This window comes from Panulirus ornatus, chromosome 23 (assembly GCF_036320965.1).
Source record: "Panulirus ornatus isolate Po-2019 chromosome 23, ASM3632096v1, whole genome shotgun sequence".
In the NCBI taxonomy this organism is placed as follows: domain Eukaryota; kingdom Metazoa; phylum Arthropoda; class Malacostraca; order Decapoda; family Palinuridae; genus Panulirus; species Panulirus ornatus.
This window is the reverse complement of record NC_092246.1, coordinates 14,841,383-14,868,877: the sequence shown is the minus strand read 5'-3', so window position 1 is coordinate 14,868,877 and position 27,495 is coordinate 14,841,383. Positions and strand designations below refer to the sequence as shown.

Genomic DNA, 27,495 nt, shown 5'->3' with positions numbered 1-27,495 from the left:
GATGTTATTGCGTTGTTTGCTGAAAGTGAAGAGGAGATGCAGAAAGTTGTACGTTCTTTGATATGCTTAAACGCTGGTGATTAAAGATAAATGCAATTGAAAGTAAAGTAATGATGTTTGAAAGGGAACAGAGTGAAAGTATAGATCTTGTAAAACATATAGATTGAAAGAAGAAACTGTACCAAACTGTGTTTTGGATATGAAGGGAGAAAGACTGGAGGTGGTGAGAGAATTTAAGTACTCAGGAACTGTCTTGAGCAAATTTGGTTATAAGGAATGAGAGATGAGGGAGTGAACGGTATAGGGAAGAAGAGTCGTTGGATCCCGCAGCAGAACAATGAAGGGTAGAAGTGTAAGTATGAAAGTAAAGAGAGGATTAAGGGACAGCATAGTCCTCCAAACCTGTCCTATGCAGCCGAAATATAGACATATAATGTCACAGAAGTCAAGATTCATTCTGTGGAAATGGGCAGTTTGAGAGGAGCATGTGATGAGACTACGTGGAATGAAGAGAGAAAAGTAGAGAAATGTGGTATGGCAGAGAATGCAAAGGGAATGAATTATGGAGTGGTAGATTGGGTGAAATGTAATTCTATAATGGGCTTTAGGCATGTGGAAAGTAGTGATAATAGTAATAATAGTAATAATAATAACAATAATAATGATGATAGTAATAATAACGATAATAATGATAATGATAATGATAATAACAATAATAATAATAATAATAATAATAATAATAATAATAATAATAATAGTAATAATAATAATAATAATAATGATAATAACAATAATAATAATAATAATAATAATAATAATAATAATAATAATAACAATAATAATGATAATAATAACAATAATAATAATAATAATAATAATAATAATAATGATAATAATAATGATAACAATAATAATAATAACAATAATAATAAAAATAATAATAATAATAATAATAATAATAATAATAATAATAATAATAATAATAATAATAATAATAATGATAATACTACTACTAATAATAATGATAATGATAATAATAATAATAATAATAATGATACTTATAATGATAATAATAATAATGATAATAATAATAATAATAATAATAATAATAATAATAATAATAATAATAATAATAAGTTGAGGGAATAATTGGTATACATGGGGTGTTCAGTGTTGTAAATGGAAATGGTGAAGAGCTTGTAGATTTATGTGCTGAAAAAGGACTGATGATTGGGAATACCTGGTTTAAAAAGCGAGATATACATAAGTATACTTATGTAAGTAGGAGAGATGGCCAGAGAGCGTTATTGGATTACGTGTTAATTGACAGGCGTGCGAAAGAGAGACTTTTGGATGTTAATGTGCTGAGAGGTGCAACTGGAGGGATGTCTGATCATTATCATGTGGAGGCTAAGGTGAAGATTTGTATGGGTTTTCAGAAAAGAAGAGTGAATGTTGGGGTGAAGAGGGTGGTGAGAGTAAGTGAGCTTGAGAAGGAGACCTGTGTGAGGAAGTACCAGGAGAGACTGAGTACAGAATGGAAAAAGGTGAGAACAATGGAAGTAAGGGGAGTGGGGGAGGAATAGGATGTATTTAGGGAATCAGTGATGGATTGCGCAAAAGATGCTTGTGGCATGAGAAGAGTGGGAGGTGGGTTGATTAGAAAGGGTAGTGAGTGGTGGGATGAAGAAGTAAGAGTATTAGTGAAAGAGAAGAGAGAGGCATTTGGACGATTTTTGCAGGGAAAAAATGCAATTGAGTGGGAGATGTATAAAAGAAAGAGACAGGAGGTCAAGAGAAAGGTGCAAGAGGTGAAAAAAAGGGCAAATGAGAGTTGGGGTGAGAGAGTATCATTAAGTTTTAGGGAGAATAAAAAGATGTTCTGGAAGGAGGTAAATAAAGTGCGTAAGACAAGGGAGCAAATGGGAACTTCAGTGAAGGGCGCAAATGGGGAGGTGATAACAAGTAGTGGTAATGTGAGAAGGAGATGGAGTGAGTATTTCGAAGGTTTGTTGAATGTGTTTGATGATAGAGTGGCAGATATAGGGTGTTTTGGTCGAGGTGGTGTGCAAAGTGAGAGGGTTAGGGAAAATGATTTGGTAAACAGAGAAGAGGTAGTGAAAGCTTTGCGGAAGATGAAAGCCGGCAAGGCAGCAGGTTTGGATGGTATTGCAGTGGAATTTATTAAAAAAGGGGGTGACTGTATTGTTGACTGGTTGGTAAGGTTATTTAATGTATGTATGACTCATGGTGAGGTGCCTGAGGATTGGCGGAATGCGTGCATAGTGCCATTGTACAAAGGCAAAGGGGATAAGAGTGAGTGCTCAAATTACAGAGGTATAAGTTTGTTGAGTATTCCTGGTAAATTATATGGGAGGGTATTGATTGAGAGGGTGAAGGCATGTACAGAGCATCAGATTGGGGAAGAGCAGTGTGGTTTCAGAAGTGGTAGAGGATGTGTGGATCAGGTGTTTGCTTTGAAGAATGTATGTGAGAAATACTTAGAAAAGCAAATGGATTTGTATGTAGCATTTATGGATCTGGAGAAGGCATATGATAGAGTTGATAGAGATGCTCTGTGGAAGGTATTAAGAATATATGGTGTGGGAGGCAAGTTGTTAGAAGCAGTGAAAAGTTTTTATCGAGGATGTAAGGCATGTGTACGTGTAGGAAGAGAGGAAAGTGAATGGTTCTCAGTGAATGTAGGTTTGCGGCAGGGGTGTGTGATGTCTCCATGGTTGTTTAATATGTTTATGGATGGGGTTGTTAGGGAGGTAAATGCAAGAGTTTTGGAAAGAGGGGCAAGTATGAAGTCTGTTGGGGATGAGAGAGCTTGGGAAGTGAGTCAGTTGTTGTTCGCTGATGACACAGCGCTGGTGGTTGATTCATGTGAGAAACTGCAGAAGCTGGTAACTGAGTTTGGTAAAGTGTGTGGAAGAAGAAAGTTAAGAGTAAATGTGAATAAGAGCAAGGTTATTAGGTACAGTAGGGCTGAGGGTCAAGTCAATTGGGAGATGAGTTTGAATGGAGAAAAACTGGAGGAAGTGAAGTGTTTTAGATATCTGGGAGTGGACCTGGCAGCGGATGGAACCATGGAAGCGGAAGTGGATCATAGGGTGGGGGAGGGGGCGAAAATTCTGGGGGCCTTGAAGAATGTGTGGAAGTCGAGAACATTATCTCGGAAAGCAAAAATGGGTATGTTTGAAGGAATAGTGGTTCCAACAATGTTGTATGGTTGCGAGGCGTGGGCTATGGATAGAGTTGTGCGCAGGAGGATGGATGTGCTGGAAATGAGATGTTTGAGGACAATGTGTGGTGTGAGGTGGTTTGATCGAGTGAGTAACGTAAGGGTAAGAGAGATGTGTGGAAATAAAAAGAGCGTGGTTGAGAGAGCAGAAGAGGGTGTTTTGAAGTGGTTTGGGCACATGGAGAGGATGAGTGAGGAAAGATTGACCAAGAGGATATATGTGTCGGAGGTGGAGGGAACAAGGAGAAGAGGGAGACCAAATTGGAGGTGGAAAGATGGAGTGAAAAAGATTTTGTGTGATCGGGGCCTGAACATGCAGGAGGGTGAAAGGAGGGCAAGGAACAGAGTGAATTGGAGCGATGTGGTATACTGGGGTTGACGTGCTGTCAGTGGATTGAATCAAGGCATGTGAAGCGTCTGGGGTAAACCATGGAAAGCTGTGTAGGTATGTATATTTGCGTGTGTGGACGTATGTATATACATGTGTATGGGGGTGGGTTGGGCCATTTCTTTCGTCTGTTTCCTTGCGCTACCTCGCAAACGCGGGAGACAGCGACAAAGTATAAAAAAAAAAAAAAGAAATAATAATAATAATAATGATAATAATAATAATGATAATGATAAGATAATCATGATAATGATAAGAATAATGATAATGATGATAATAGTGATAATAATGATAATGATACCATTATCACTTTCACCCCATTCTTCATTATTATGATTTCTATTATTTTACTTATAATTATAGCTATTATTATTATTGTTATTATTATTATTATTATTATCATTATTATTATTATTATTCTTATTATTATCATTATTATTATTATTATTATTATTATTATTATTATTATTATTATTATCATTATTATCATTATTATTATTATTGTTAATGTTATTATTGTTATTATTATTAATATTACTATTATTATTACCATTATCATTATTAGCATTATTTTCATCATTATCATTAGTATCATTACTATCCCTGAGCTGAGCAATGCGAGAAACTAGAGAAATCTATTTTTGTCGAAGCCTCTGAACTCTGTAATGCTGCTGAATTTACAGATTAATATTTTCATATGGTTGACTGTCATTTTTACGTGACCAGAACCTTAGATCTGAAGAAGCAAGTCCAGTATCTTCATAGCTTCTATTTAGTCGGTTTGATCTGTAACTTTTTCGCTCGTTGTGAGACAAGAGCGCCTATAATTTAAGAAAAAAACCTACAATATCTTTGTCATCTAAATTGATTAAACATTTTTCCATCACAAAAGATATATGTAAAGGGAAAAGACCGTCCCTTTAAAGGATCGACAATTTACTATATGTAAATATTCACCGAGTTGTAAATGAACAAGCCAATAACTGAAACTTTTAGTCATACAAACAACACATTTCTTATGACTTTATATTTTCAAACACGGAAATACATTTTGTACGTATAACACTTCTTAGATTTATGTGAATGGAAAAATTCATAGAAGGATAACAATAAATATATTAACTTACACAATATAGAAGGATAACAATAGATACACTGATATACACGACATTCAAGTATAACAATTAATGCATTGACGTTCACAACATAGAAGGATAACAATAAATACATCGACGCACACAACATAGAAGAATAACAATAAATAAATTGACGTACACAACACAGAAGGATAATAGAAACAATGACGCACACGACATAGAAGGATAACAATAAATACATTGACGTACACAACATAGACGGATAACAATAAATACACAGATAACATTGACGTACACAACATAGAGGGATAACAATAAATATACTGATAAGAAACGCACTGAACTACACGACATAGAAGGATAACAATAGATACATTGACGTACACGACATAGACGGATAACAATAAATACACTGACGTACACGACATAGAAGGATAACAAGATAAACACTGACGTACACGAATATACTGCAAGTTGGCTGTGTTGTTCTGCCATATCATGATAGCACTCGGGTCATCTAACAGATCCCTGAAGCTCTGGTAAGGTTGAGGGATGTGTCTTACGGCCAGGAGGGACATGAGGTTGCCGGCGTAGCTCCGTGTAAGCACCAGCGTCGTCATCATCCACACCCCCAACACCAACCGCTCCCACTGCCAAGTCGCTGGTACAAGGATATCTGAAGGCAACATCAGAAGTAGTGGAGGATTTAGTAATGCATCATGATTTTCCTAAGAAGGATATCCTGAAATATTTAAAGCTGATGTGCGACAATTTTCACTCTGAGAGATTATCTACGATAGTCTTTATTTGTTGTCACTCAATAGTATCAAGTGAGGCGGAAAAGTGTTCTGTTAGTTTTGTAGGGACGTGACATCAATAGTGATGTCAAGTGACTCTTCAGAAGGACTGGCGGGGAAAGAAACAGCAAGAGTGTGTACATCCGGTCTGTCATTACTTTTCTCTTCTCATGCCGGACATTTAGCGATTTTTTTTCTGTAAGAATCTACATTTACGTCTTTCAGTATGGTGAACAGTTGTATCGTTGTCGGATGCGCCAGTCCGCAAAGTAAGGGTTGAGATTTGAGTTTCAGTCGTGTACCAAAAGACCCCGAAAGATGGAGAGTTTATTTAGCAACCATCAGTCGAACAGATTCTAAACCGTGGCCAAGACACCGACGTGAGATATGCGGACTTTATTTCATCAATGGTGTGTAGTTAGTTTGTAGTTTTGGCTTCATGTTTTAGTTTCTGATTCAAGCCATACGCTAAAGTATCTGTGAGCCTTTTTGCCATGAATATAGTCGTTACCTTAAAATATTTTTTTGCATGTTCAATTTGGCTTTTGCGACGCGGTTTAAAGACAGATCACTTCCAGCTGAGTATTGGCGGGAAGACAACATCACCGTCGTCCACCGAATCTATTGGCGACATTTACAAAAAGCAGAGCAACTTACTTAGAAATCATTCACAAATAAAAGAAAATTATCTAAAATCTAAAACTTAATTGTAAGCTTCCAGGGACTTGTATAGCTGTAATTCATCTACGGTGAAGCTCCCGGATGTGTGAATCAATTGAAGTTAGATATCTCGAACATACACATGCGGCCATGCACCAACCAACAGCCAAAGAATAAGGATGTGGCGGGCTTCTCGAAATAAGTTGATTCCTCTTTGTGTCTTTTGCGCCAAAGAATCCAAACAATTATGATAAACTGACCTCAGGTGATTCAGCGGCCTTGAATGTTCTTTTGCTCACCAGCGCACGCGCAGAATTAAGGAGTGCTCTTATTTGGTGACCTGCTGTAATTGCACAACCTTTACATTGCGAGCAAATTTTCTCCCATTCAAATTCGCACCCAAGCAACATTGTTCATCTGCCCAATAACCTTGCCTTTATTCACATTTACTCTCAATTTTTTAATTTCACACACTTCTCCAAACTTAGTTACCAACTTCTGCAGTTTCTCACTCAAATCTGCCACCAGCGCTGTACCATCAGCGAAGAACAGCCGACTGACTTCCTGATCCCCTCTAACCCCTACATACTACATATTAGTCCCTCTCTTCAAGACCCATGCATTCATCTCCCTCATCCTTCCATGAAAAGTAAACAGCCATTTTAACATCACACAGCCCACTCTTCACCTGGAACCAGTCAATCTCGTCTATTTCTTTTCGTACATACACATTACACTCTAGATAAAGATTTTCAAGAGGTAGCTTTCCTCTCACACTACTTATTTGTTAAACCTTAACGTATGCTTTCTCCACATCCATAAATGCTACATACAAATCCTTTCTATCCTTAAAGTACTCTCACACATCTTCCTGTCTGCAAACACTTGATTCACACATCTTCTACAACTATTGAAACAACGTTGGTCCTTCCGGGTCTTGTGCTCTGTACATGACTTCACCCTCTAATACACTCCTATCCCATAAAATTTACCAGATACACGAAACAAACTAATACCTCCTGTTGTTTGAATGCTTTCTTCTGTCTCCCTTGCCTTCATACAGTGGAACTATACATACACTTCACCAATCCATAGACACCTCACCAGAGAGAGAGAGAGAGAGAGAGAAGAGAGAGAGAGAGAGAGAGAGAGAGAGAGAGAGAGAGAGAGAGAGAGAGAGAGAGAGAGAGAGAGTATTTTATTTGTGTATCATTTATGTTGTTGGCGTATTATACTCATACCTTACGATAAATCTACAGTGTCAACAATGATCTTGCCTTGTTGTAATATAACACGGGCAAAGTTCAGTGCACCATTCTGCAAGCATCTTCGTCCAAACACCTTGTAAGAGAAGTACGATGCCAAGAGGACATGTGAGGCAGACACCAGCAGCAGCGTTGTCAGGATGGCCACCCACACCAGGGGTGCAAGAGGCAGCAGAAAGCCCCATGAGTCCACCTCTGGACTGCCGCGTGCACCGAAGATTCTTAAGTGACTTATGTTAATTAGGTAAGTAAAATCCACCACTTCAGCGCGGCCAACTGAAGGAGCAAATGGCCCAAGTCCGATGTCAGCCTCCTTCAGAAATAAAACGAGATGAAAATGATATGATTTCTCACACTTGTACAGTGATTTAGGTATAATGGAAACATCCTTAAGAATAACTTACAAATTTCCAGTGCAGGAATGGGTGATGAAACGTTCATGAAAGAAATCATTCAAAGACTAACAAAATCAATGACGAGAATCATGAGGAAAAGTATGGATGAAGAAAAAAGAGGCAGATGAAATAAATCTTTTCAAAGTTCTCAAACTATCATATTTCATTCTTATATTCATGATAAATCCTTTATCCGCTTATAGTTCTAAACTACAATATATATATATATATATATATATATATATATATATATATATATATATATATATATATATATATATATATATATATATATATATATATTTATATATATATATATATATATATATTTTTTTTTTTTTATACTTTGTCGCTGTCTCCCGCGTTTGCGAGGTAGCGCAAGGAAACAGACGAAAGAAATGGCCCAACCCCCCCCCCATACACATGTACATACACACGTCCAAACACGCAAATATACATACCTACACAGCTTTCCATGGTTTACCCCGGACGCTTCACATGCCTTGATTCAATCCACTGACAGCACGTCAACCCCTGTATACCACATCGCTCCAATTCACTCTATTCCTTGCCCTCCTTTCACCCTCCTGCATGTTCAGGCCCCGATCACACAAAATCCTTTTCACTCCATCTTTCCACCTCCAATTTGGTCTCCCTCTTCTCCTCGTTCCCTCCACCTCCGACACATATATCCTCTTGGTCAATCTTTCCTCACTCATTCTCTCCATGTGCCCAAACCATTTCAAAACACCCTCTTCTGCTCTCTCAACCACGCTCTTTTTATTTCCACACATCTCTCTTACCCTTACGTTACTTACTCGATCAAACCACCTCACACCACACATTGTCCTCAAACATCTCATTTCCAGCACATCCATCCTCCTGCGCACAACTCTATCCATAGCCCACGCCTCGCAACCATACAACATTGTTGGAACTACTATTCCTTCAAACATACCCATTTTTGCTTTCCGGGATAATGTTCTCGACTTCCACACATTTTTCAAGGCTCCCAAAATTTTCGCCCCCTCCCCCACCCTATGATCCACTTCCGCTTCCATGGTTCCATCCGCTGACAGATCCACTCCCAGATATCTAAAACACTTCACTTCCTCCAGTTTTTCTCCATTCAAGCTCACCTCCCAATTGACTTGACCCTCAACCCTACTGTACCTAATAACCTTGCTCTTATTCACATTTACTCTTAACTTTCTTCTTCCACACACTTTACCAAACTCAGTCACCAGCTTCTGCAGTTTCTCACATGAATCCGCCACCAGCGCTGTATCATCAGCGAACAACAACTGACTCACTTCCCAAGCTCTCTCATCCCCAACAGACTTCATACTTGCCCCTCTTTCCAAGACTCTTGCATTTACCTCCCTAACAACCCCATCCATAAACAAATTAAACAACCATGGAGACATCACACACCCCTGCCGCAAACCTACATTCACTGAGAACCAATCACTTTCCTCTCTTCCTACACGTACACACGCCTTACATCCTCGATAAAAACTTTTCACTCCTTCTAACAACTTGACTCCCACACCATATATTCTTAATACCTTCCACAGAGCATCTCTATCAACTCTATCATATGCCTTCTCCAGATCCATAAATGCTACATACAAATCCATTTGCTTTTCTAAGTATTTCTCACATACATTCTTCAAAGCAAACACCTGATCCACACATCCTCTACCACTTCTGAAACCACACTGCTCTTCCCCAATCTGATGCTCTGTACATGCCTTCACCCTCTCAATCAATACCCTCCCATATAATTTACCAGGAATACTCAACAGACTTATACCTCTGTAATTTGAGCACTCACTCTTATCCCCTTTGCCTTTGTACAATGGCACTATGCACGCATTCCGCCAATCCTCAGGCACCTCACCATGAGTCATACATACATTAAATAATCTTACCAACCAGTCAACAATACAATCACCCCCTTTTTTAATAAATTCCACTGCAATACCATCCAAACCTGCTGCCTTGCCGGCTTTCATCTTCCGCAAAGCTTTTACTACCTCTTCTCTGTTTACCAAATCATTTTCCCTAACCCTCTCACTTTGCACACCACCTCGACCCAAACACCCTATATCTGCCACTCTGTCATCAGACACATTCAACAAACCTTCAAAATACTCATTCCATCTCCTTCTCACATCACCACTACTTGTTATCACCTCCCCATTTACGCCCTTCACTGAAGTTCCCATTTGCTCCCTTGTCTTACGCACCCTATTTACCTCCTTCCAGAACATCTTTTTATTCTCCCTAAAATTTACTGATAGTCTCTCACCCCAACTCTCATTTGCCCTTTTTTTCACCTCTTGCACCTTTCTCTTGACCTCCTGTCTCTTTCTTTTATACTTCTCCCACTCAATTGCATTTTTTCCCTGCAAAAATCGTCCAAATGCCTCTCTCTTCTCTTTCACTAATACTCTTACTTCTTCATCCCACCACTCACTACCCTTTCTAAACAGCCCACCTCCCACTCTTCTCATGCCACAAGCATCTTTTGCGCAATCCATCACTGATTCCCTAAATACATCCCATTCCTCCCCCACTCCCCTTACTTCCATTGTTCTCACCTTTTTCCATTCTGTACACAGTCTCTCCTGATACTTCTTCACACAGGTCTCCTTCCCTAGCTCACTTACTCTCACCACCTTCTTCACCCCAACATTCACTCTTCTTTTCTGAAAACCCATACTAATCTTCACCTTAGCCTCCACAAGATAATGACCAGACATCCCTCCAGTTGCACCTCTCAGCACATTGACATCCAAAAGTCTCTCTTTCGCACGCCTGTCAATTAACACGTAATCCAATAACGCTCTCTGGCCATCTCTCCTACTTACATAAGTATACTTATGTATATCTCGCTTTTTAAACCAGGTATTCCCAATCATCAGTCCTTTTTCAGCACATAAATCTACAAGCTCTTCACCATTTCCATTTACAACACTGAACACCCCATGCATACCAATTATTCCCTCAACTGTCACATTACTCACCTTTGCATTCAAATCACCCATCACTATAACCCGGTCTCGTGCATCAAAACCGCTAACACACTCATTTAGCTGCTCCCAAAACATTTGCCTCTCATGATCTTTCTTCTCATGCCCAGGTGCATATGCACCAATAATCACCCACCTCTCTCCATCAACTTTCAATTTTACCCATATTAATCGAGAATTTACTTTCTTACACTCTATCACATACTCCCACAACTCCTGTTTCAGGAGTATTGCTACTCCTTCCCTTGCTCTTGTCCTCTCACTAACCCCTGACTTCACTCCCCAGACATTTCCAAACCACTCTTCCCCTTTACCCTTGAGCTATTTATATATATATATATATATATATATATATATATATATATATATATATATATATATATATATATATATATGTATATATATATATATATATATATATATATATATATATATATATATATATATATATATATATATAAACTCTCATTTATATATATATATATATATATATATATATATATATATATATATATATATATATATATATATATATATATATATATATATATATATATACATATATATATATATATATATATATATAAATGAGAGTTGGGGTGAGAGAGTATCATTAAATTTTAGGGAGAATAAGAAGATGTTCTGGAAGGAGGTAAATAAAGTGCGTAAGACAAGTGAGCAAATGGGAACTTCAGTGAAGGGCGCAAATGGGGAGGTGATAACAAGTAGTAGTGATGTGAGAAGGAGATGGAGTGAGTATTTTGAAGGTTTGTTGCATGTGTTTGATGATAGAGTGGCAGATATAGGGTGTTTTGGTCTAGGTGGTGTACAAAATGAGAGGGTTAGGGAAAATGATTTAGTAAGCAGAGAAGAGGTAGGAAAAGCTTTGCGGAAGATGAAAGCCGGCAAGGCAGCAGGTTTGGATGGTATGGCAGTGGAATTTATTATAAAAGGGGGTGACTGTATTATTGATTGGTTGGTAAGGTTATTTAATGTATGTATGACTCATGGTGAGGTGCCTGAGGATTGGCGGAATGCGTGCATAGTGCCATTGTACAAAGGCAAAGGGGATAAGAGTGAGTGCTCAAATTACAGAGGTATAAGTCTGTTGAGTATTCCTGGTAAATTATATGGGAGGGTATTGATTGAGAGGGTGAAGGCATGTACAGAGCATCAGATTGGGGAAGAGCAGTGTGGTTTCAGAAGTGGTAGAGGATGTGTGGATCAGGTGTTTGCTTTGAAGAATGTATGTGAGAAATACTTAGAAAAGCAAATGGATTTGTATGTAGCATGTAGGGATCTGGAGAAGGCATATGATAGAGTTGATAGAGATGCTCTGTGGAAGGTATTAAGAATATATGGTGTGGGAGGCAAGTTGTTAGAAGCAGTGAAAAGTTTTTATCGAGGATATAAGGCATGTGTACGTGTAGGAAGAGAGGAAAGTGATTGGTTCTCAGTGAATGTAGGTTTACGGCAGGGGTGTGTGATGTGTCCATGGTTGTTTAATTTGTTAATGGATGGGATTGTTAAGGAGGTAAATGCAAGAGTTTTGGAGAGAGGGGCAAGTATACAGCCTGTTGTGGATGAGAGAGCTTGGGAAGTGAGTCAGTTGTTGTTCGCTGATGATACAGCGCTGGTGGCTGATTCATGTGAGAAACTACAGAAGCTGGTGACTGAGTTTGGTAAAGTGTGTGAAAGAAGAAAGTTAAGAGTAAATGTGAATAAGAGCAAGGTAATTAGGTACAGTAGGGTTGAGGGTCAAGTCAATTGGGAGGTAAGTTTGAATGGAGAAAAACTGGAGGAAGTAAAGTGTTTTAGATATCTTGGAGTGGATCTGGCAGCGGATGGAACCATGGAAGCGGAAGTGGATCATAGGGTGGGGGAGGGGGCAAAAATCCTGGGAGCCTTGAAGAATGTGTGGAAGTTGAGAACATTATCTCGGAAAGCAAAAATGGGTTTGTTTGAAGGAATAGTGGTTCCAAAAATGTTGTATGGTTGCGAGGCGTGGGCTATGGATAGAGTTGTGCGCAGGAGGATGGATGTGCTGGAAATGAGATGTTTGAGGACAATATGTGGTGTGAGGTGGTTTGATCGAGTAAGTAACGTAAGGGTAAGAGAGATGTGTGGAAATAAAAAGAGCGTGGTTGAGAGAACAGAAGAGGGTGTTTTGAAATGGTTTGGGCACATGGAGAGAATGAGTGAGGAAAGATTGACCAAGAGGATATATGTGTCGGAGGTGGAGGGAACGAGAAGTGGGAGACCAAATTGGAGGTGGAAAGATGGAGTGAAAAAGATTTTGTGTGATCGGGGCCTGAACATGCAGGAGGGTGAAAGGAGGGCAAGGAACAGAGTGAATTCACCTCTTGCACCTTTCTCTTGACCTCCTGCCTCTTTCTTCTATACGTCTCCCACACATTTGCATCATTTCCATGCAAAAATCGTCCAAATGCCTCTCTCTTCTTTTTCTATAATAATCTTAATTCTTCATCCCACCACTCACTACCCTTTCTAATCTGCCCACCTCCCACGCTTCTCATGCCACAAGCATCTTTTGGGCAAGCCATCACTGCTTCCCTAAATACATCCCATTCCTCCCGCACTCCCCTTACGTCCTTTGTTCTCACCTTTTTCCATTATATATATATATATATATATATATATATATATATATATATATATATATATATATATATATATATATATATATATATATATATATATATATATATATACATATATATATACATATATATGTATACATATATATATATATATATATATATATATATATATATATATATATATATATATATATATATATATATATATATATATATACATATATATGTATATATATATATATATATATATATATATATATATATATATATATATATATATATATATATATATATATATATATATATATATACATATATATATATATATATATATATATATATATATATATATATATATATATATATATATATATATATATATATATATATATATATGTATATATATATATATATATATATATATATATATATATATATATATATATATATATATATATATAAATATATATATCTCCCGCGTTTGCGAGGTAGCGCAAGGAAACAGACAAAAGAAATGGCCCAACCCACCCCCCCCCCATACACATGTATATACATACGTCCACACACGCAAATATACATACCTACACAGCTTTCCATGGTTTACCCCAGACGCTTCACATGCCTTGATTCAATCCACTGACAGTACGTGAACTCCGGTATACCACATCGCTCCAATTCACTCTATTCCTTGCCCTCCTTTCACCCTCCTGCATGTTCAGGCCCCGATCACACAAAATCTTTTTCACTCCATCTTTCCACCTCCAATTTGGTCTCCCACTTCTCGTTCCCTCCACCTCCGACACATATATCCTCTTGGTCAATCTTTCCTCACTCATTCTCTCCATGTGCCCAAACCACTTCAAAACACCCTCTTCTGCTCTCTCAACCACGTTCTTTTTATTTCCACACATCTCTCTTACCCTTACGTTACTCACTCGATCAAACCACCTCACATCACACATTGTCCTCAAACATCTCATTTCCAGCACATCCATCCTCCTGCGCACAACTCTATCCATAGCCTACGCCTCGCAACCATACAACATTGTTGGAACCACTATTCCTTCAAATATACCCATTTTTGCTTTCCGAGATAATGTTATCGACTTCCACATATTCTTCAAGGCCCGCAGAATTTTCGCCCCCTCCTCCACCCTATGATCCACTTCCGATTCCATGGTTCCATCCGCTGCCAGATCCACTCCCAGATATCTAAAACACTTCACTTCCTCCAGTTTTTCTCCATTCAAACTCACCTCCCAATTGACTTGACCCTCAACCCTACTGTACCTAATAACCTTGCTCTTATTCACATTTACTCTTAACTTTCTTCTTCCACACACTTTACCAAACTCAGTCACCAGCTTCTGCAGTTTCTCACATGAATCAGCCACCAGCGCTGTATCATCAGCGAACAACAACTGACTCACTTCCTAAGCTCTTTCATCCCCAACAGACTTCATACTTGCCCCTCTTTCCAAAACTCTTGCATTTACCTCCCTAACAACCCCATCCATAAACAAATTAAACAACCATGGAGACATCACACACCCCTGCGGCAAACCTACATTCACTGAGAACCAATCACTTTCCTCTCTTCCTACACGTACACATGCCTTATATCCTCGATAAAAACTTTTCACTGCTTCTAACAACTTTCCTCCCACACCATATATTCTTAATACCTTCCAGAAAGCATCTCTATCAACTCTATCATATGCCTTCTCCAGATCCATAAATGCTACATACAAATCCATTTGCTTTTCTAAGTATTTCTCACATACATTCTTCAAAGCAAACACCTGATCCACACATCCTCTACCACTTCTGAAACCACACTGCTCTTCCCCAATCTGATGCTCTGTACATGCCTTCACCCTCTCAATCAATACCCTCCCATATAATTTACCAGGAATACTCAACAAACTTATACCTCTGTAATGTGAGCACTCACTCTTATCCCCTTTGCCTTTGTACAATGGCACTATGCACGCATTCCGCCAATCCTCAGGCGCCTCACCATGAGTCATACATACATTAAATAACCTTACCAACCAGTCAACAATACAGTCACCCCCTTTTTTAATAAATTCCACTGCAATACCATCCAAACCTGCTGCCTTGCCGGCTTTCGTATATATATATATATATATATATATATATATATATATATATATATATATATATATATATATATATATATATATATATATATATATATATATATATATATTCTTTTCTTTCTTTCAACCTATTCGCCATTTCCCGCATCAGCGAGGTAGCGTTATGAACAGAGGACTGGGCCTTTGAGGGAATACCCTCACCTGGCCCAATTCTCTGTTCCTTCTTTTGGAAAAATTAAAGAAAAAAAAAAAAACCGAGAGGGGAGGATTTCCAGCCCCCGCTCCCTCCACTTTTAGTCGCCTTCTACGACACGCAGGGAATACGTGGGAAGTATTCTCAATCCCCTATCCCCAGGGATATATATATATATATATATATATATATATATATATATATATATATATATATATATAGACGAAGCTAGGACGTCCTAGCTTCGTCTCTTCGATGTATATCAACTGACTGTTATATTACTTTCTTGTGTCTTCCCTGATGATGTGATTATTACACGAACGTGCACTTGGGAACTTTTCGTGTTTCATTTTCCGCGTGGAGTCATAAGAATATATATATATATATATATATATATATATATATATATATATATATATATATATATATATATATATATATATATATATATATACATATATATATACTGACGTTTGTGTAAATAAATTATACATTTCCTTTTTTCCATAGCCAGAGGTTGAACCATTATGTGACATGCATTTTTTTATTCATTTCAAGCTAGAAGTTTTAGTTTTCTAAAATTGTTTCTTACATTTTTCATATATATATATATATATGTATGTGTGTGTGTGTGTATATGTGCGTATGTATGTGTATGTGTGTGTATGTGTATATGTATATATATATGTATATTATCCCTGGGGATAGGGGTGAAAGAATACTTCCCACGTATTCCTCTAGTGTCGTAGAAAGCGACTAGAGGGGACGGGAGCGGGGGGGCCAGAAATCCTCCCCTCCTTGTATTAACTTTCTAAAATGGGAAACAGAAGAAGGAGTCACGCGGGGAGTGCTCATACTCCTCGAAGGCTTAGAGTGGGATGCCTAAATGTGTGTGGATGCAACCAAGATGTGAAAAAAGGAGAGATAGGTAGTATGTTTGAGGAAAGGAACCTGGATGTTTTGGCTCTGAGTGAAACGAAGCTCAAGGGTAAAGGGGAAGAGTGATTTGGGAATGTCTGGGGAGTAAAGTCAGGGGTTAGTGAGAGGACAAGAGCAAGGGAAGGAGTAGCAATACTCCTGAAACAGGAGTTGTGGGAGTATGTGATAGAGTGTAAGAAAGTAAATTCTCGATTAATATGGGTAAAACTGAAAGTTGATGGAGAGAGATGGGTGATTATTGGTGCATATGCACCTGGGCATGAGAAGAAAGATCAAGAGAGGCAAGTGTTTTGGCAGCAGCTGAATGAGTGTGTTAGTGGTTTTGATGCACGAGACCGGGTTATAGTGATGGGTGATTTGAATGCAAAGGTGAGTAATGTGGCAGTTGAGGGAATAATTGGTATACATGGGGTGTTCAGTGTTGTAAATGGAAATGGTGAAGAGCTTGTAGATTTATGTGCTGAAAAAGGACTGATGATTGGGAATACCTGGTTTAAAAAGCGAGATATAAATAAGTATACTTATGTAAGTAGGAGAGATGGCCAGAGAGCGTTATTGGATTACGTGTTAATTGACAGGCGTGCGAAAGAGACACTTTTGGATGTTAATGTGCTGAGAGGTGCAACTGGAGGGATGTCTGATCATTATCTTGTGGAGGCTAAGGTGAAGATTTGTATGGGTTTTCAGAAAAGAAGAGCGAATGTTGGGGTGAAAAGGGTGGTGAGAGTAAGTGAACTTGAGAAGGAGACCTGTGTGAGGAAGTACCAGGAGAGACTGAGTACAGAATGGAAAAAGGTGAGAACAATGGAAGCAAGGGGAGTGGGGGAGGAATGGGATGTATTTAAGGAATCAGTGATGGATTGCGCAAAAGATGCTTGTGGCATGAGAAGAGTGGGAGGTGGGTTGATTAGAAAGGGTAGTGAGTGGTGGGATGAAGAAGTAAGAGTATTAGTGAAAGAGAAGAGAGTGGCATTTGGACGATTTTTGCAGGGAAAAAATGCAATTGAGTGGGAGATGTATAAAAGAAAGAGACAGGAGGTCAAGAGAAAGGTGCAAGAGGTTAAAAAAAGGGCAAATGAGAGTTGGGGTGAGAGAGTATCATTAAATTTTAGGGAGAATAAAAAGATGTTCTGGAAGGAGGTAAATAAAGTGCGTAAGACAAGGGAGCAAATGGGAACTTCAGTGAAGGGCGCAAATGGGGAGGTAATAACAAGTAGTGGTGATGTGAGAAGGAGATGGAGTGAGTATTTTGAAGGTTTGTTGAATGTGTTTGATGATAGAGTGGCAGATATAGGGTGTTTTGGTCGAGGTGGTGTGCAAAGTGAGAGGGTTAGGGAAAATGATTTGGTAAACAGAGAAGAGGTAGTGAAAGCTTTGCGGAAGATGAAAGCCGGCAAGACAGCAGGTTTGGATGGTATTGCAGTGGAATTTATTAAAAAAGGGGGTGACTGTATTGTTGACTGGTTGGTAAGGTTATTTAATGTATGTATGACTCATGGTGAGGTGCCTGAGGATTGGCGGAATGCGTGCATAGTGCCATTGTACAAAGGCAAAGGGGATAAGAGTGAGTGCTCAAATTACAGAGGTATAAGTTTGTTTAGTATTCCTGGTAAATTATATGGGAGGGTATTGATTGAGAGGGTGAAGGCATGTACAGAGCATCAGATTGGGGAAGAGCAGTGTGGTTTCAGAAGTGGTAGAGGATGTGTGGATCAGGTGTTTGCTTTGAAGAATGTATGTGAGAAATACTTAGAAAAGGAAATGGATTTGTATGTAGCGTTTATGGATCTGGAGAAGGCATATGATAGAGTTGATAGAGATGCTCTGTGGAAGGTATTAAGAATATATGGTTTGGGAGGAAAGTTGTTAGAAGCAGTGAAAAGTTTTTATCGAGGATGTAAGGCATGTGTACGTGTAGGAAGAGAGGAAAGTGATTGGTTCTCAGTGAATGTAGGTTTGCGGCAGGGGTGTGTGATGTCTCCATGGTTGTTTAATTTGTTTATGGATGGGTTTGTTAGGGAGGTAAATGCAAGAGTTTTGGAAAGAGGGGCAAGTATGAAGTCTGTTGGGGATGAGAGAGCTTGGGAAGTGAGTTAGTTGTTGTTCGCTGATGATACAGCGCTGGTGGCTGATTCATGTGAGAAACTGCAGAAGCTGGTGACTGAGTTTGGTAAAGTGTGTGGAAGAAGAAAGTTAAGAGTAAATGTGAATAAGAGCAAGGTTATTAGGTACAGTAGGGTTGAGGGTCAAGTCAATTGGGAGGTGAGTTTGAATGGAGAAAAACTGGAGGAAGTGAAGTGTTTTAGATATCTGGGAGTGGATCTGGCAGCGGATGGAGCCATGGAAGCGGAAGTGGATCATAGGGTGGGGGAGGGGCCGAAAATTCTGGGGGCCTTGAAGAATGTGTGGAAGTCGAGAACATTATCTCGGAAAGCAAAAATGGGTATGTTTGAAGGAATAGTGGTTCCAACAATATTGTATTGTTGCGAGGCATGGGCTATGGATAGAGTTGTGCGCAGGAGGATGGATGTGCTAGAAATGAGATGTTTGAGGACAATGTGTGGTGTGAGGTGTTTTGATCGAGTGAGTAACGTAAGGGTAAGAGAGATGTGTGGAAATAAAAAGAGCATGGTTGAGAGAGCAGAAGAGGGTGTTTTGAAGGTGTTTGGGCACATGGAGAGGATGAGTGAGGAAAGATTGACCAAGAGGATATATGTGTCGGAGGTGGAGGGAGCAAGGAGAAGAGGGAGACCAAATTGGAGGTGGAAAGATGGAGTGAAAAAGATTATGTGTGATCGGGGCCTGAACTTGCAGGAGGGTGAAAGGAGGGCAAGGAACAGAGTGAATTGGAGCGATGTGGTATACCGGGGTTGACGTGCTGTCAGTGGATTGAATCAAGGCATGTGAAGCGTCTGGGGTAAACCATGGAAAGCTGTGTAGGTATGTATATTTGCGTGTGTGGACGTATGTATATACATGTGTATGGGGGGGGTTGGGCCATTTCTTTCGTCTGTTTCCTTGCGCTACCTCGCAAACACGGGAGACAGCGACAAAGTGTAAAAAAAAAAGAAAAAAAAATATATATATATAAATATATATATATATATATATATATATATATATATATATATATATATATATATATATATATATATATATATATATATATATATATATATATATATATATATATATATATATATATATATATATATATATATATATATATATATATATATATATATATATATATATATATATATATATATATATATATATATATATATATATATATATAAATATATATATATATATATATATATATATATATATATATATATATATATATATATATATATATTTATATATATATATATATATATATATATATATATATATATATATATATATATATATATATATGTATATATATATATATATATATATATATATATATATATATATTTTTTTTTTTTTTTTTTTTCATACTATTCGCTATTTCCCGCGATAGCGAGGTAGCGTTAAGAACAGAGGACTGGGCCTTTGAGGGAATATCCTCACCTGGCCCTCTTCTCTGTTCCTTCTTTTGGAAAATTAAAAAAAAAAAAAAAAAAAAAACGAGAGGGGAGGATTTCCAGCCCCCCCACTCCCTTCCCTTTTAGTCGCCTTCTACGGCACGCAGGGAATACGTGGGAAGTATTCTTTCTCCCCTATATATATATATATATATATATATATATATATATATATATATATATATATATATATATATATATATATTTATATTTATTTTATTCTATTTTTTTTTTTGCTTTGTCGCTGTCTCCCGCGTTTGCGAGGTAGCGCAAGGAAACAGACGAAAGAAATGGCCCAACCCACCCCCATACACATGCATTGATTCAATCCACTGACAGCACGTCAACCCCGGTATACCACATCGCTCCAATTCACTCTATTCTTTGCCCTCCTTTCACCCTCCTGCATGTTCAGGCCCCGATCACACAAAATCTTTTTCACTCCATCTTTCCACTTCCAATTTGGTCTCCCTCCTCTCCTCGTTCCCTCCACCTCCGACACATATATCCTCTTGGTCAATCTTTCCTCACTCATTCTCTCCATGTGACCAAAACATTTCAAAACACCCTCTTCTGCTCTCTCAACCACGCTCTTTTTATTTCCACACATCTCTCTTACCATTACGTTACTTACTCGATCAAACCACCTCACACCACACATTGTCCTCAAACATCTCATTTCCAGCACATCCATCCTCCTGCGCACAACTCTATCCATAGTCCTCGCCTCGCAACCATACAACATTGTTGGAACCACTATTCCTTCAAACATACCCATTTTTGCTTTCCGAGATAATGTTCTCGACTTCCACACATTCTTCAAGGCTACCAGAATTTTCGCCCCCTCCCCCACCCTATGATCCACTTCCGCTTCCATGGTTCCATCCGCTGCCAGATCCACTCCCAGATATCTAAAACACTTCACTTCCTCCAGTTTTTCTCCATTCAAACTCACCTCCCAATTGAATTGACCCTCAACCCTACTGTACCTAATAACCTTGCTCTTATTCACATTTACTCTTAACTTTCTTCTTTCACACACTTTACCAAACTCAGTCACCAGCTTCTGCAGTTTCTCACATGAATCAGCCACCAGCGCTGTATCATCAGCGAACAACAACTGACTCACTTCCCAAGCTCTCTCATCCCCAACAGACTTCATACTTGCCCCTCTTTCCAAAACTCTTGCATTCACCTCCCTAACAACCCCATCCATAAACAAATTAAACAACCATGGAGACATCACACACCCCTGCCGCAAACCTACATTCACTGAGAACCAATCACTTTCCTCTCTTCCTACACGTACACATGCCTTACATCCTCGATAAAAACTTTTCACTGCTTCTAACAACTTTCCTCCCACACCATATATTTTTAATACCTTCCACAGAGCATCTCTATCAACTCTATCATATGCCTTCTCCAGATCCATAAATGCTACATACAAATCCATTTGCTTTTCTAAGTATTTCTCACATACATTCTTCAAAGCAAACACCTGATCCACACATCCTCTACCACTTCTGAAACCACACTGCTCTTCCCCAATCTGATGCTCTGTACATGCCTTCACCTTCTCAATCAATACCCTCCCATATAATTTACCAGGAATACTAAAGAAACTTATACCTCTGTAATTTGAGCACTCAATCTTATCCCCTTTGCCTTTGTACAATGGCACTATGCACGCATTCCGCCAATCCTCAGGCACCTCACCATGAGCCATACATACATTAAATAACCTTACCAACCAGTCAACAATACAGTCACCCCCTTTTTTAATAAATTCCACTGCAATACCATCCAAACCTGCTGTCTTGCCGGCTTTCATCTTCCGCAAAGCTTTTACTACCTCTTCTCTGTTTACCAACTCATTTTCCCTAACCCTCTCACTTTGTACACCACCTAGACCAAAACACCCTATATCTGCCACTCTATCATCAAACACATTCAACAAACCTTCAAAATACTCATTCCATCTCCTTCTCACATCACCACTACTTGTTATCATCTCCCCATTTGCGCCCTTCACTGAAGTTCCCATTTGCTCCCTTGTCTTACGCACTTTATTTACCTCCTTCCAGAACATCTTTTTATTCTCCCTAAAATTTAATGATACTCTCTCACCCCAACTCTCATTTGCCCTTTTTTTAACCTCTTGCACCTTTCTCTTGACCTCCTGTCTCTTTCTTTTATACGTCTCCCATTCAATATCATTTTTTCCCTGCAAAAATCGTCCAAATGCCTCTCTCTTCTCTTTCACTAATACTCTTACTTCTTCATCCCACCACTCACTACCCTTTCTAATCAACCCACCTCCCACTCTTCTCATGCCACAAGCATCTTTTGCGCAATCCATCACTGATTCCCTAAATACATCCCATTCCTCCCCCACTCCCCTTACTTCCATTGTTCTCACCTTTTTCCATTCTGTACTCAGTCTCTCCTGGTACTTCCTCACCTTAGCCTCCACAAGATAATGAACAGACATCCCTCCAGTTGCACCTCTCAGCACATTAACATCCAAAAGTCTCTCTTTCGCGCGCCTGTCAATTAACACGTAATCCAATAACGCTCTTTGGCCATCTCTCCTACTTACATAAGTATACTTATGTATATCTCGCTTTTTAAACCAGTTATTCCCAATCATCAGTCCTTTTTCAGCACATAAATCTACAAGCTCTTCACCATTTCCATTTACAACACTGAACACCCCATGTATACCAATTATTCCCTCAACTGCCACATTATTCACCTTTGCATTCAAATCACCCAACACTATAACCCGGTCTCGTGCATCAAAACCACTAACACGCTCATTCAGCTGCTCCCAAAACACTTGCCTCTCATGATCTTTCTTCTCATGCCCACGTGCATATGCACCAATAATCACCCATCTCTCTCCATGAACTTTCAGTTTTACCCATATTAATCGAGAATTTACTTTCTTACATTCTATCACATACTTCCACAACTCCTGTTTCAGGAGTACTGCTACTCCTTCCCTTGCTCTTGTCCTCTCACTAACCCCTGACTTTACTCCCAAGACATTCCCAAACCACTCTTCCCCTTTACCCTTGAGCTTCGTTTCACTCAGAGCCAAAACATCCAGGTTCCTTTCCTCAAACATACTACCTATCTCTCCTTTTTTCACATCTTGGTTACATCCACACACATTTAGACACCCCAATCTGAGCCTTCGAGGAGGATGAGCACTCCCCGCGTGACTCCTTCTTCTGTTTCCCATTTTAGAAAGTTAAAAAAAAATACAAGGAGGGGAGGATTTCTGGCCCCCCGCTTCCGTCCCATCTAGTCGCTTTCTACGACACGCGAGGAATGCGCGGGAAGCACTCTTTCACCCCTATCCCCAGGGATAATATACATATATATATACACATACACACACATACACACACACACGTACATATACACACACACACATACATATATATACATGTGAAAAATGTAAGAAACAATTTAGAAAACTGAAACTTCTAGCTTGAAATTATCATTATTATCATTATTATTATTATCATTATTATTATTATTATTATTATTAATATTATCATTGTTATTATTATGATTATTATTATCATTATTGTTATCATTACTATTAATATCACTATTATCATTATTATTATTACTATTATCATTACTAATATCATTGTTATCATTATTATTATTATCATGATCTTCATCATTATTATCATTATTATTGTTATTATCATTATTATTATCATTATTATTATTATCATTATTATTATTATTCTTATTATTATTATTATTATTATTATTATTATCATTATTATTCTCAATACTACTATTGCTATTATTAATATCCTCAGTATTATTTTTTATTATCATTATCATTATCATCATAATCAAGAATCATAACAATAACAGTTACTACATTACATCTTGAAATTCCTAATACATGCAAGAAAGCTCTGTTGTTGTCTCATGATACCAGCCTTCCTGACCACCATACCCACCATGCCAGACCAGGTCCCGTCGTCGTGCTTGCTGTCCCACTATACGTACCTCCCTGACCACCATAACCACGATGACGGACCAGGTCTCGTCGTCCAGCTTGCTGCCCCACTATACTTACCTCCCTGACCACCATAACCACCATGCCAGACCAGGTCCCGTCGCCCAGTTTGCTGTCCCACTATACGTACCTCCCTGACCACCATACCCACCATGCCGGACCAGGTCCCGTCGCCCAGCTTGCTGCCCCACTATACGTACCTCCCTGACCACCATACCCACCATGCCGGACCAGGTCCCGTCGTCCTGCTTAGTTCCCCATTTCTTATCCCGGGGTCGTACGTAGGTGTACCTGGTGAACCAACGGATGATGATAATGCTGATGATTCATAAAGCTGTGCTGCGTTCCGTTAACACTAGCGTCCATCTCATAATGTCACACGTTTGTCTGTTTTCCTTCGTCAGTCTCCAGTCACCGACAGATGTTATTTACTCTCAGAGATCAATAGCATTTTCAAACATGACTTTCCTGAAAAGTCTTGTAAGACATAACATTACTATCACCGTTCGTTGATTCTTCATATTCAGAAACATACCGTTGCGTGGTATGTACTGTGATATGACTGGTACATACATGAAGTTTGCCTGTGTGAAGACAATAGAGAGAATGTAATTCAGACCCGCCTGTCGCTGATAATTATCACAGCGTTAGTTTTGCCGACATACATGAAAAAAAAAGTAAAACAAATTTTTCAACTAATTCTTCTCGCAAATGATTGTAGTTAAATATAGAAAGGTAAAGCATATTTAAGAATATTTTGGAAGACAATATCGCTAAAAATGAATCTTGCATGAATGGCGAACCCAGTTTCATCAGAAACATGGTGTATTATAACATCACACAAAGAAGGAGTGACTTATTTTTCCAAAATCTCATTCAAAAGATGGAAGGAAACTATGTCTTTGGAGAAAGTCCCATAGGAATACAAAAGCAAAAGAAGTCAAACAGGAACAGACCAATGAGTCCTTTCGAAGATTATCATGAGAGTAGAAGGCATCAGAAACTCACACATTAGTGAGGGAAGAGTGGAGAGGCGCATACATAATTCAAAGGGCAAACCTTACAAACTTTCCATGTGACTAAGGATATGTAAATATTGTTAGTCCAGGACTTGAATATTCATGAAATCTGTTCTTAAACGTAAACTGTTTTCATCCACCCTCATTGGCTAATCGTTCCATATATTAATAACCCCGGTGATGAAAACTTACTTCATCTCAGTCGAAGTGAGATGTTTTCCCACGAATCCACTACTAAGAGTGAGATCAGACTAGTTAAGTATAGAGTGACTTGTCAGAACAAGATGATTAGGGCCTGACAATTTCGAATACGTATTAGATCATCTCTAAACCTTCTCCTTTCTAAGCTAGATAGTTTCAAGTCGGCTCTCATGGGATTTGTTTCTTAATCCCAGAATCATTTTGGTAGCTCGGTGCTGTACCCCTTCCATTCTGTCTATCGTTTTTTTTTTTTTTTCTCAAGCAGGGTGACCAAACCTAAACACAATATTCAAGGACGGAAGGAACCAAAGAATAACAATGAGAGTGGATGAATTCCCTCGACTTAAATTCGACAGCCGCACCAGTGAATCTCTTCCTGCTTCTGTGTACTGCTTGCGTGGTTATATGTCACCAGTTTCATCGATCATTTCTTTTAACTGATATGCCTTTTACACTTCAACAGCATTCATACTAAAGCTTCTCTTTTATTCTCAAAGGCGACATGTTAAACTTTCCATCTATGGATACTGAAATTCATTCGTCTCCTATGAGCTCAAGCCATCACTTTGTTTGTTAGCCTGAAGCTGTAGACGATCAAGCTTATTTATAGGTTAGTATCACCTGGGGTTTTCGATGTCTTACAACGCAACCCTGAGACTGATCCCTGTGCTGCTCAGTGGGTCTGTAAATTATCTCTAACATCTGAAAAAGTGCCACAGATTTTTTATAAACAGTACTAAAAACACAGACTGTGTATTTCAGTTTAATGGAGATTATTATGCTCAAAAATTTGGTATGACAGTGGGTAACCCTCTTTCACCTGTACTAAGTAATCTTTATATGAAATTTTTTTAAACAAAATTACCAAAGAATATCTTACCTTCTAATGCAATTTGGTTTAGGTATGTAGATGATATTCTTTGTGTTTGGCCAACAAATGAAAATATACAAATATTTCTCCCCTCACTTAACAATTTAGTACCTTCCATCAAATTTACTGTAGAAAATGAAAATAATGGTAAGTTACCATTTTTAGATTGCATGATCCATAGACAAGGAAACAAGTTTAAGTTTAGCATATACAGAAAACCCACCAATGTATGCTCATATATCCATTATTACTCATCTCAACATGACAGAGTTAAATTATCGTCATTGCAATCTATGTTCCTTAGGGCATTACGTATTTGCAATCCAGAGTTTATTGATGATGAGTTTGAGAAGATATATTCTATTGAATCTAAGTTAAAGTACCCTAAATCTTTCATTGATAAATCCCTTAGGTTAGCAAAGAAATCATTTTTCAGAGTTGAGCCCAAACCTCCCATTGACAACAAGAATCTTTTAGATCTCCCTTTTAATAATAATTTCACTTTGCTTCCCATGTTGCTTAAATCCTTTAATGAAAATGTTGCCTTTAGCAACAATAATTCTATAAAGAATATCTTAATCAGGAATTCACTAGAAAATTCTCTTGCATGCATCTATAGAGTGCCTTGTGGAAATCGTGATAAATTTTACGTTGGTCAGACTGGTAAGGATCTTTCTGTTAGACTTAAGCAACATAAATATAGCATGAGAAGGGGACAAGAATCAAATGCCTTGTTTAATCACTTTTCAAAACTATAAACATTATATTGACTGGAGTAATGCCATCTCAGTTATTAACACTAACTCTATTACCAAGAGAAATATCATTGAATCCTCTATTATTAGAGACACAAAGAATTATAATCTTAATATTAGTGATTGCCTATTACTTATATATATATATATATATATATATATATATATATATATATATATATATATATATATATATATATATATATATATTTTTTTTTTTTTGTCGCCGTCTCCCGCGTTTGCGAGGTAGCGCAAGG

General features: G+C 38.2%; 1 long non-coding RNA gene across 1 annotated transcript in view; it reads left to right on the top strand.

The window, feature by feature from the left end:
- Nucleotides 1-7,961, top strand: part of LOC139756816 (uncharacterized) — a 109,392-nt gene extending 101,431 nt beyond the window's left edge. Inside the window, exon 3 of the long non-coding RNA XR_011714447.1 lies at nucleotides 7,449-7,961. This is a non-coding gene — a long non-coding RNA (uncharacterized lncRNA). The remainder of the gene's footprint in view (nucleotides 1-7,448) is intronic.
- Nucleotides 7,962-27,495: the final 19,534 nt, after the last annotated feature.